The sequence below is a fragment of the Dipodomys spectabilis genome, unplaced genomic scaffold (assembly GCF_019054845.1).
Source record: "Dipodomys spectabilis isolate Male_0828 unplaced genomic scaffold, ASM1905484v1 ptg000334l, whole genome shotgun sequence".
NCBI lineage: Eukaryota > Metazoa > Chordata > Mammalia > Rodentia > Heteromyidae > Dipodomys > Dipodomys spectabilis.
Genome location: NW_024871011.1, coordinates 1,164,890 through 1,175,892, shown reverse-complemented (window position 1 = coordinate 1,175,892; position 11,003 = coordinate 1,164,890). Strand labels below are relative to the sequence as shown.

At 38.7% G+C, this 11,003-nt stretch overlaps 1 pseudogene; it reads right to left on the bottom strand.

Annotated features, from left to right (window-relative positions):
* Positions 1-750: 750 nt before the first annotated feature.
* Positions 751-863, bottom strand: LOC122095101 (annotated as a pseudogene).
* Positions 864-11,003: the final 10,140 nt, after the last annotated feature.

Below are 11,003 nucleotides of genomic sequence, written 5' to 3'. Positions count from 1 at the left end.
ACATGCGTGTGTTCACAAACATATTTATTCAAATTACCTTCATATCGGTGTTTTGCATGAATTTCTTTGCTAACGAAATTATATGAGTAAAATAAAGGAAATAAACTCTTCCATCTCAGAACATTTTTATACATTTTTATTGTAAAAATATTGTACAGAGGGGTAACAATTACATGAGCAAGGTAATGAGTACATTTCCTAACAAGCATTGTTACCTCCTCCTTTATTGTTCCCCTACCATCCCTTCCCTCCCACCTCCACAAGTCCATTAACCTCCTCCATTTCCCGGCCTCAATTGTAAAGTTCACTTTACAACATAGTGTATTGTGCATCTCATTGTTACATGGGTCAACCTGTATCCCTAGTTAAGCATTTTGGTTTTTTTGTCCTTCCTCTCAAAAAATTAGAGGAGAGTATAAACAAGATGTAGGCACACCAACTTCAAATACATTGAAAACAGGTGTTATAACATGGGGGAGGAACATATAAAGAAACAAACAAAAAAAAAAACACTGCACGTCATAAGTATGTAAGAAAAAATAGCAAGAAAATAAAAAACCACTTGTGTCCCTAACTTGGGGTTCATTTCCCTTAACACAATCTTATCTGGTCATACACACATAACTTTTGACCTTTTCTGCTTATCCCAGACATACATTAGTTATTGAAAATTAGAGAAACCATGGGACCTATGTTTCTTTGGATTTGGCTTACTTCACTTAATTTTTTTCCAAGTCTTTCCATTTCCTAACAAATTGGGCGATGGAATGTTTCAGAAATTTGCCTGTCATCCTTGCACAGGGGCCATGCTAATCTTCTCTGTATCATTCCAATGTTAGTGGATGTGATGCTGAATTGAGCAAGGAACATTTTTTATATATAAATTGTAATTGATTTTCTTAAACTAGAAAATACAACAAAACGTAAGCTTAAAAGAATTTCATGAAATTTTAGAACCATGTACTTCTTACATAAGTACACATTTAAGAAAAAATCAAGATTGACATGTCAAAAACAAAATAATTCCAGATATTTGTTGTTCAAGAGATGTGTAGGAGGAGGAATTCAATTATTCTATACAAGGGACCTGTCATAATGAACACTGCAGCAAGTGTTAAGGTTTGTTAAAATATTTAATGTTTTAAATATATTTAATTTTGGGAATTTGCTTATATATGCCAAAACTGGGACTGTTTGGCAAGTCATAATACTTTTCTATAAAGTATTTAAGATTTATGGTAGCACATAACTACTACTAAGTATGTACATTTCAGAGTTTATTGAAACCTTACTAATGAGAAGTTGCAAAGTCTTTGTGTAAAGGAGCAGAATAAAGAGTTGACTATGTTAACTACACAGTTTCTGTTAAAACTGTAGGCCTTCCTTACTTTATATGTTAGTGAGGAACAAATGATGATATAAGCCATATACAAATTATGAGATGAACTATAAATGGTAATCTTAGTGGGTGATTTAAACACTACTCATAGCCTATAAAATTCTTGTTGAACGTCATAATCTTAGCCAGTGTTAAATGTAAAGAAATATGACAATAATAAAATCTAATTTGTAGTACACTTCAAAAACTGAAAAAATGGTAAATGTTTTGTTTTTTATTTTATTAATCATTATTATTTAATTATTGGTTTTCTTTATTTGTAGCATTGCTTTCCTTGTAATATAATACAACTTTTTGTAAGTTGTCATTAGGAGGTACTTTGAGAAGGGTATTGGGATGGCCACACCATTTTTTATAGGTGCATGTGAATTTATAAAGAGGGAAATTAAGAACAAAATATGTATTTAAAAAATGATCAAGTAGAGTCTGATGATACATGTCCATACCTAAAATATTAGCCCTAGGCTGAAGCAGAGTTATTACAAAGTTGAAGCCAGAAAATTGAGAGACTGTGTTTTGTTTTGTTTTTATTTTTATTTTGTTGGACATGGAGCTTGAACTTTGGGGCCTGGGTGCTGTCCCTGAGCTCAAGGCTAGTGATACCACTTGAGCCACAGCAGCACTTCCATCTTTTTCTGCTTATGTGATGCTGCGAAATAAAACACAAGGCCTCATGCATGCAAGGCAGGCACTCTACCATTGAGCCACCTTCCCAGTACCTGAGAGACTGGATTGTAAAAATCATCTAAACAACATTTGCTTTCTGCTTTGTGTTATATAATGAAATATATGAGTATCTTGTTATGTTTTTGTGCATTGTCATACTTCTAAATTTATACTAACTTCACCCACTTTATCCTTGTCAAATTCATGAAATATCTCTGAGAGTTTGCTTCTGTGAAGATTGTTTTGTATTTATAATTTCTTCTGAGTCATTTTTATTTTTTATCAAAATCACTTTATATTTCATGTTGATGAGTATTTACACAGAGATAGGCATATAGAGGATTTAGTTTACCAAGTGAACATTAAAATTAGAGCTCAAAAATAAAAATCAGCCTTAACACACATTTTCATAGCTTTCCCCACATTCTCCCTAAAAGAAGACAATATTAAGAATGTCTGAGGGAGGCTTTTTAGCTCCAATTTTCTTTTTTTTTTTTTAAATTTAATTTAATTTTATTTGTGAACATACTGTACAGAGGAGTTACAGTTACATGGGCAGGATAATGCGTACATTTCTTACCAAGCATTGCAGCCTCCTCCTTTGTTTACCCTTCACATCCCTTCCCAGCCTCCCCCCTCCCCCCCTAATCCCAATCCTTCTCCTTCCCCCCCCTTCCCCCTCTTCCCCCCCCGCCCCACACTAACGTTGTAAAGCTCGTTTTGGACATGACAACTTATACTTCTCATTGTTGCAACAGGTCCACCTGTATCCTTAAACAACTGGTTTTTCCCCATCTCCTCCACAAGTTATACTGACATCAAATATAGTGAAAGCAGGGGTTATACTGTGGGGGAGGGACATACAAAGCAACAAAGAGATAATCTTATAAATGTGTTAGAAACACATGCATGAAAGAAAAAAAAACATTAAAATACATATCTAAGGGTTCATTTTCCTGACATCACATTATCTGACCTTTTCCGCTTGACTCATACATATACTAGATATTACAAATAAGGGAAACCATGGGACCTACGTTTCTTTGGGCCTGGCTTACTTCACTTAATATAATTTTTTCCAAGTTTTTCCACTTCCTAACAAATGGGGCAATGTCATTCTTTCTGATGGAGGCATAGAATTCCATTGTGTATATATACCACATTTTCTTGATCCATTCATCTACTGAGGGGCATCCAATTTTCTTGAGCTTCCTAGGTTTAGAATTCTTCAATCACAAAGACATGCTGTAATGGGAGTAAGATTTTTTGGTACACTTGTCCCTTCAGACTTTGTTTCTCGTTCCTCCCTTTTCTCAACGCCATTATTAGAGATTTTTCTCAGAGATGACTCCATCTTCAACTTTTCACTCTTCCTAGCTGGACAAATGAATTTGTAGATCAAGACTCTTAGACAGAAAGAATTTAAGAGCCTGAGTCTAAGTCACTTCTCTCATACACCATCCCTACAAAGACACAAGTACCAAAGCAGGATACATAGTTTCATTTTTTTCTAGCAAGGCCAATGCATGAGGTTGCTTGCTTCTGAGTGTGTCTGTTTGTAGCTCTTCCTGATGTTGCAGATTAACTTTATACCTAGTTCCATTATCAGCTACCAGGAATGTCATGTTTAGACCATCCAGGAGGTTGACTCAACAGGGCGGCTGGATGTGTAGAATGCCTCATGAATGGCACAGAAGATCTGTCTTGGAAATACCGGGGTCAATTAAGGTATCCTACAAACACCATCTCAGCAAGGCAAAGTTTACTCCTGCAGAAGGCATCCTGTCGCATGTCCAAGTTGAATAAGCACACTGGCTAGGCAGCCCACCACTGGCTCCCATGAATTTGAGCTTTGGGATCATCTTTCATGATGGATCAAAATTTTGACCCCTTTCAAACTAGTCAAAAGCTTTAATAATCAACCAAATCCGAACACCTGGCCATATGAAAAATAACCAACTTTTACTCAGCTGGTGTTCTACTACTAGTGCCATGTCTCTAGCCCCTCGCAGTTCTCTAAAATAGCATTAGTAAGGTTTTGACTACCTTTACAAGGGCAGTGCTTATATCAGTCAAGCACTTCAAGATTTAACTTCTACAATTCTCGCATCTGATTTTGCTTTCTTTTCTTCCAAACAATAATCATTGACTTTCCTATTCAGCAGTATCCAATAAAATATTTTGATTTAAAAAAGGGTTTGATTAAGGCAGTTTTTCAGTCAGTCACTGAACAAAACCTGTTATAGAAGAGATAAAGCACCTGTGCACATATTACTAAGGAAACAATTACTAAAGAGGTAAATATTGCCACCATGACTCATTGTTAAAATACTCATTCTGTCATCAAACTAGTAAAGGGATCTGCCACCACACACAGACACACAACCTTTTTTATAAGTGACTGGAGGATTGGTCTTGGGTTTGATCTCATGCTCTGGGCATTGTGCCAGAGCAGTTTTACTCAAGGCTACCACTTTAGCCACAACTCCAGTAGTATCTTTTTTTGCACCTTCATTGGAAATAAAAGTCTCATCTTTCCTGTCTGGGTTGGCTTCAAACAAAGATCCTCAGAATTCAGCCATCTGCGCATTTAGGATTATACTCAGCATCATCTCAGTTTTTAGGTAATTTGTTTCCAGTATTCAATCCTTGTAATCTTTCTGTATCATTGGCCTCCAACCACCACACAGATTACCTTTGAAGCACATTTATTCTTTTATTTTTATATATTTATTGTAAAAATACTGTACAGAGGGGTTAGTTACATGACCAAGGTAAAGCATACATTTCCTATCAAGCATTGTTACCTCCTCCTTTATATGTCCCCTACCATCCCTAAACTCCTAGCTCCAAAACTACTCCATACACTCTTCCCGACCCCCGCCTAAATTGTAAAGTTTGTTTTTCAACTGTGTCTTGTGCATCTCATTGTTACAATGGGTCAACCTGTATTCCCCTTTAAGTTTTTTCCCCTTTTCCTCCCCAATCTAGTGAAGTTTATATACAAGATGGAGGGCACCAACATCAAAAACATTGGAAACAGTGGTTATGCCGTTTGGGGTGGGGGGGGACAGAATACAAAGAAACAAAAATCACATGGAACATTATAACTATGTTAGAAACAATAGCAAGAAATGAAAAAAACACTTGTGCCCCTATGTTGGGGTTCATTTCAATTATCACCATCTTATCTGATCAAGTATTATATTTAGACCAAACTTTTCCCATTCAATCCTACCAAGGGCTTCTAGTTATTTTACATGGTGGCATTTCCAATAAACAAATCCTGCTGATAAATAAAAGCACATATTGGAATAATTCGATTATGAAGATCATAGGTTATGGAGATCAACAGAATAAATCTAATTTAAGCTGCTGTTTCTGGTTTCTAGCTTTAAGCTCTTTGGGAACTTTTCAGGGGCTCCTAAGTAAATATGAAATTTGTAAATATGTAGTTTGTTTTTGCAAATATGAAGTTTGAAGGACCCTCTAACTAAGAAGTCTCTCCTTACTTAATTTAAGGTGTTTGAGAATGGTCAGGTGTGGATTGGCCACTGGAACCAAAGCACAGATTCCACTCCAGTTGGCCAGTAACATCTCTAATAGTAGTCTCCTGGAATACCACCAGACATTTCCCCTGGCTATGATTTGTACTTACTGCTCATCTCAAAGGGTTGGCCTTCACTACATCCAGGTAAGTTTCCCAGAAATGTCCAATTTTCCCCAGGTAGTTGACCTGGAAAGAATAGAGCTGATCAGTTTCAGGGATTTTTGAAATAGACTCTTGCTTCTGAGAAGAGTAACAAGGTGTTCCAAGTTGTCTCAGATCACATTTTGCTGACCTATCATGAATTTCATGCACATGGGGTCTGAGCTCCATGACAGCACAAATAGGACCTCTTGTGTGGCCTCCCTGCCACACAGTCATAGCAGTAGTCCTTTTGTGGACACAATCACCACAGTATTTACCTCACTTATTCAGTCTCAATTTGAATCTAGGTAGACTCAAAATTGGAATACATACACAGAGTGTCTGCTCCAAGAATAAATTTGCATCATATCCCTCTTGGTAGGAAACCCTTTAGTTGTAGCTTGCCTTTTTTTTTTTTTTGGTCGGTCTTGCAACTGAACACTTTGCCTGGGTGCTGTCCCTCAGCTCTTCAACTCAAAGCTAGTCCTCTACCACTTGAGCCACAACACCACTTGCAGTTTTCTGAGTGGTTTCTTGGTGATAAGAGTATCACAGAATTTACCTGCCTTGCCTAGCTTTGAATGACCGTCCTCAGATCTTAGTCTTCAGAGTAGCTAGGATTACAGGCATGAGCCACCAGTGCCCATCTTTTTTTTTCTTTTTTTCTTTTCTTTGTTCTTGGATTTGTTGGTTGTGAGGCCTGAAATCTGGGCCTGGACACTGTCCCTCAGCTCTTCAGCTCGAGGATAACTTTCTACCACTTGAGCTACAGTGCTTTTTCTGCTTACATGGTGCTGAGATATCGATGCCAGTCGTTCATGTATGCAAGGCAAGCTCTCTACCGCTAAACCACCTTCCCAGCTCTTCGTCAGAGTTTTTAGTTAGCTCACTTTCCAATGTTCAAACCTTCTAAGGTCTTTGTGCAGTGGCTGGGAAGGTGGTTCAGTGGTAGAGTGTGTGCCTTGCATGCCTGAGGCCCTGGGTTTGATTCCTCAGCACCACATAAGCAAAAAAGAAAAAAAGCCGGAAGTGGCTTGTGGCTCAAGTGGTAGAGCGCTAGCCTTGAGCTGAAGGGTTGAGGGACAGTGCCCAAGCCCAGAGTTTAGGCCCTATGACTGGAACCCCCGCCCCCGAAAAAAAAGTTCTTTGTGCAACTTTTGTCTCCAATCACCACAGAAGCTCTTACCTTGTCTGATAATGTTTCTACAGCTAATTTTCCCATGCCATCCTACTAAAGCATTTAGTTTATGGGTTAAAAAAAATTTAGTATAAATAACAAACCTCTTTTGATTTTATTCTACTCTATATTTTATTTTTGCCAGTCCTGGGGCTCCCTGAGCTTCTTCTGCTCAAGGCTAGCACTCTACCAGTTGAACTACAGTGCCACTTCCAGCCTTTTCTGTTTATGTGGTTCTGAGGAATAAAACCCAGGGCTTCATGCATGCTGGAAAAACAATTTTCCACAAAGCCATATTCCCAACACCCAAAATATTTTATTTATACTAATCATAAGAATAAAACTGATTCATAAGGTGCTTTCTGGTTTCAAGCTTTGAATTTTTTGAAACTTTGTCAGGGGCGATCCTGAAAAGCACCTAAGTAATTAGAAAATACGAATGACCCTCTAGGGAAGGGGTCTCTCCTAACTAGTATAAAATGTTTGAGAATGGACAAGTGCATGAAATGCTAGAGTGAAAGGGATGGCCAATTGAACCAAAGTACGGGTTCTACTCTAGTTGGCCAGGAAGGTCTACAACACTGGTCCTCCACAATACCATTAGATATCTCCCCTGACTATACTTAGTGATTACTGCTCATCTCTTCAAGGTTTTGATTCCACTGCATCTTGATAAGTTTCCCAGAAATGCCAATTACCCCTCCCCGTACCTAGAGAAGCAAGGGGTATAGTTGGCTTGGGAAGATAGGGTTTTTGTCTTAGATCCATACTCTTGTGAACAGCAACAGCAGGGTTTTACAAGTTTCCCCAGGCCGTGTTTGAATGACATATCATGCATCCATGCCCTTGAGGATCGGAGATTCATCATAGTAGGAAGTGGACCACTTGTTTTTCTGGTTTCTGTGCCACAGAATCTTAAGAGTAATGGTGGGCAGAATATTTAACCCATTTCACCAAAGCATTATTTTCTTTGACATAAGACTTGAGCTGAAGGGCTCAGGGATAGCACCCAGGCCCAGAGTTCAAGGCAAAAGCCCTAAGACTTGAGCCACAGCACTACTTCTAGCTGTTGGTGGTTAATTGGAGGTAAGAGTCTCAAGGACTCTCCTGCCTGGGCTGGCTTTGAACTCTAATTCTCATATCCTGAGTAGCTACGATTGCAGGTGCAAGCCACTGGCACCTGGTTTTTGACTTGAATTTTAAGTCTACCCAAAGAGTCTGCTTCTGAAACTAAGGTTCATTTCCATACATCCTTGGATCAGCTGGAGGATCAATCCAGGCTTCAGAGTCAAAGTGGGCAGCTGAGGGAGTTTAGTGAGTAGGACTTTTTTGAGATCCCCTTTCAGGATTTAAGATTTAAAACACACAAATGCAAGCACATATTCATAACAAGTTTTTGTTTGGACACGTGCACATTATGGAGCTCCATAATGAAAATCATCCATTATATAATAGTGTTCTCAGACCTTTGTCAACATTCTCCCTATGGATTATCAGAAGCAGGTCTTTAGATCATTGTTCTTAGGTTCCTTAGGCCTAGAATTCTTATTTCCCCATTTTAGCAGGTCTCTTGTGATTTCAGTTTTTGGTGCATGTAAAACTCCCTATTGTAAGTTTCTTGTGCACCCTTCTCATATTTAACATTTAACTCTCCCGTTACTGAAGATTTTTCCAGCTCCCACATTTTTATTCTTGGGCCAGGGAATGAAAACACACATCGAGACTCAAGTTCTCTTTGTGCCTAAGACACACTCAGCCCCTAAAAATCCCCAACCAACCAGGTAGTATGCTCTAGTCCAATTTTTTCTCTCATGGCTGATGTATGAGATTACTTTTTATTGAGGTGCTTCCTTGGCCCTTTCCTGAAATTGCTGATACACTTTGCATCCTTTACCACAACGGATGGTGTTTAACCCAACCTTGAGCTATCTCAACAAGTCAGGATGTGTCTCCTCCTGAGGATCTCCCTACATCCCCCTTGCATAACATAGATCCTGGACTAGTCCCCCATTGTTGGGAATACTCCCCTACTGTAACCCAATATCCCAAGAAAGACCACTAGTTTGAAAGGAACTTAGCATGGCAAAGTTTATTTCTGTTAAAAGGCATGTTATTGACAGGAAGCAACCACTCTGAGTGGGAAGTCTGCCCAGGTTATACCCCTAATGTGTTACTACTTCTGGTATTGATCACAAGTTGTATTCACAATCTTGCTCTATTGGCTCTTTTGCAGCTCAGCTGGTTATTTTGAAAGGGGTTAACAATTTGAGAGCAATCCACTAAACCAGGACAACCAGGCCAGAAATTGTTAGAAAATTCTTACTCAGCTTGTGCTTTATGAGTTAAACTATTCTTCAAGTCCCTAGAATGATTTTAGTAACAGAATATACTTTAGTTATATAGCTTTTTGGAAGATGATTAGGTTAGTCAATGCTTTCCCTCAATCCATCATTTTCAGAGAAAAATATTATTCTAACTCCTACACAGTCCATTCCCAGACAGAATTTATTATAAGCAGCTCCCTTTTTGGAATGGAGGCTTATGAGCTTCCAGGTAAAAACACCTTATTCGCATATTGCCTTGGTTCCCTTTGGCAACTCGCCTCTGCAAGTGGTTACGAAACCAAAAGTTATGTGTGGCTGCTTCATTATACTTGTGCTCCTACCGCTAAATAAAGAGGAAAGACTGCTCTCTGAAAGCATGTAATTATGGACTTAAGCATGCTTACTGAACCCTGAGCACAGAGCACAGATTGAGCTGCAGCATTTTCAGAGCCATAGATGAATCAGTCAGATACCAGCTGCTTGGCTGACCACAGGGCACACTTCTGATGCCACATTTCTGAGGCGAAGCAGTTCTAAGCAGTGAAGACACTATGGCAAGAAGTAGCCTGAGGGGGAATTCTTGGTGGGAAGGAGAAGGTGAATGTTTGGAAGTAAGTTTTAGAAAATGCGAGCCACTTTCTGAATTGCTTGAGGCAGCGAGCAGATCATCATATTTTCTAGCCCTCTAGATGCAGAGTATGAGAACACTTCCCACATCTCACACTCAATCCCACCTCCGTAGCAGTCTTCAATTCCCTCTTACAGGAGTTAGGCAACTTTTAAGAAAGCAAAATTCAGCGAACCTGATCTAGCTTGTGAAGAAAACATATCCTCTGGCTTTAGAATAGATCAATTTCTATCTCAGAATAAGAGGAAGAAAAGAAACCACATTCTACAGACTTTAACACCTTAAACATGCTAGTTTGCTGCATTAATTTTCATTTACTAGATTCATACAAGAAAAAAGGAAGAAATCTGAGAATTTCTGGAGCCTTTGCTTGCCTAATATCAGGTTCTTGTTGTTTTTTATTTGTTTGTTTTCTTTTTTTCCTAATACTTTAGAGATTCTAGTTGAAAAATTGAGAAAATGCAGACATTAGCATGGTTCAGATTAATCTGAAACCACAGCACCAAACATATCAAATTCTAATCTAAATCTAGTCTCAAAGCTGAAGGTCAATGCTTCCCTGCCCTCAACATCTTCAGAATAACAGTATTGTCTATGTCTCGGGTTTGTTTTCTTTAAAGAATTAGAGAGCAGAACAGTTTTTAAAGCATTTTTTCTTCAAAGTGAAAAGAGAGCAGTGCAACAGTCTCTACCTCAAAGCAAAAACAGAGCAGTGAAACAGACTCCCCAGCGTAAAGAGGGACATATTGTCTCATAATTGGTTTCCTAGTCTCAGAACATAAGTATGGAATTTTTCCTTATTGGATGCCCCATCTCAGAGCACAAGCACAGAAAACACTTTTGATTGGATGGGAAGTATAGGGGCACTCCCCAGACCATATTCAGAAAAAGTCATGTGTTAGCACCTAAAGCTTCATGGGAAAAGGGTGTGTATTTTTTGCTGCATCATTCATCCCCACCACGTTGGAGCCAGTTCCAACCATTACCTTTTATCCATAACTACCCAGATGTAGTGGTTTAACTCCCTCTGAGTGGCACATAAGCACTTGTTACTCACAGGGCACTGTACATTGTGATGTCCCATCAACAATATGTGGACAGATAAATTGGATATCTAA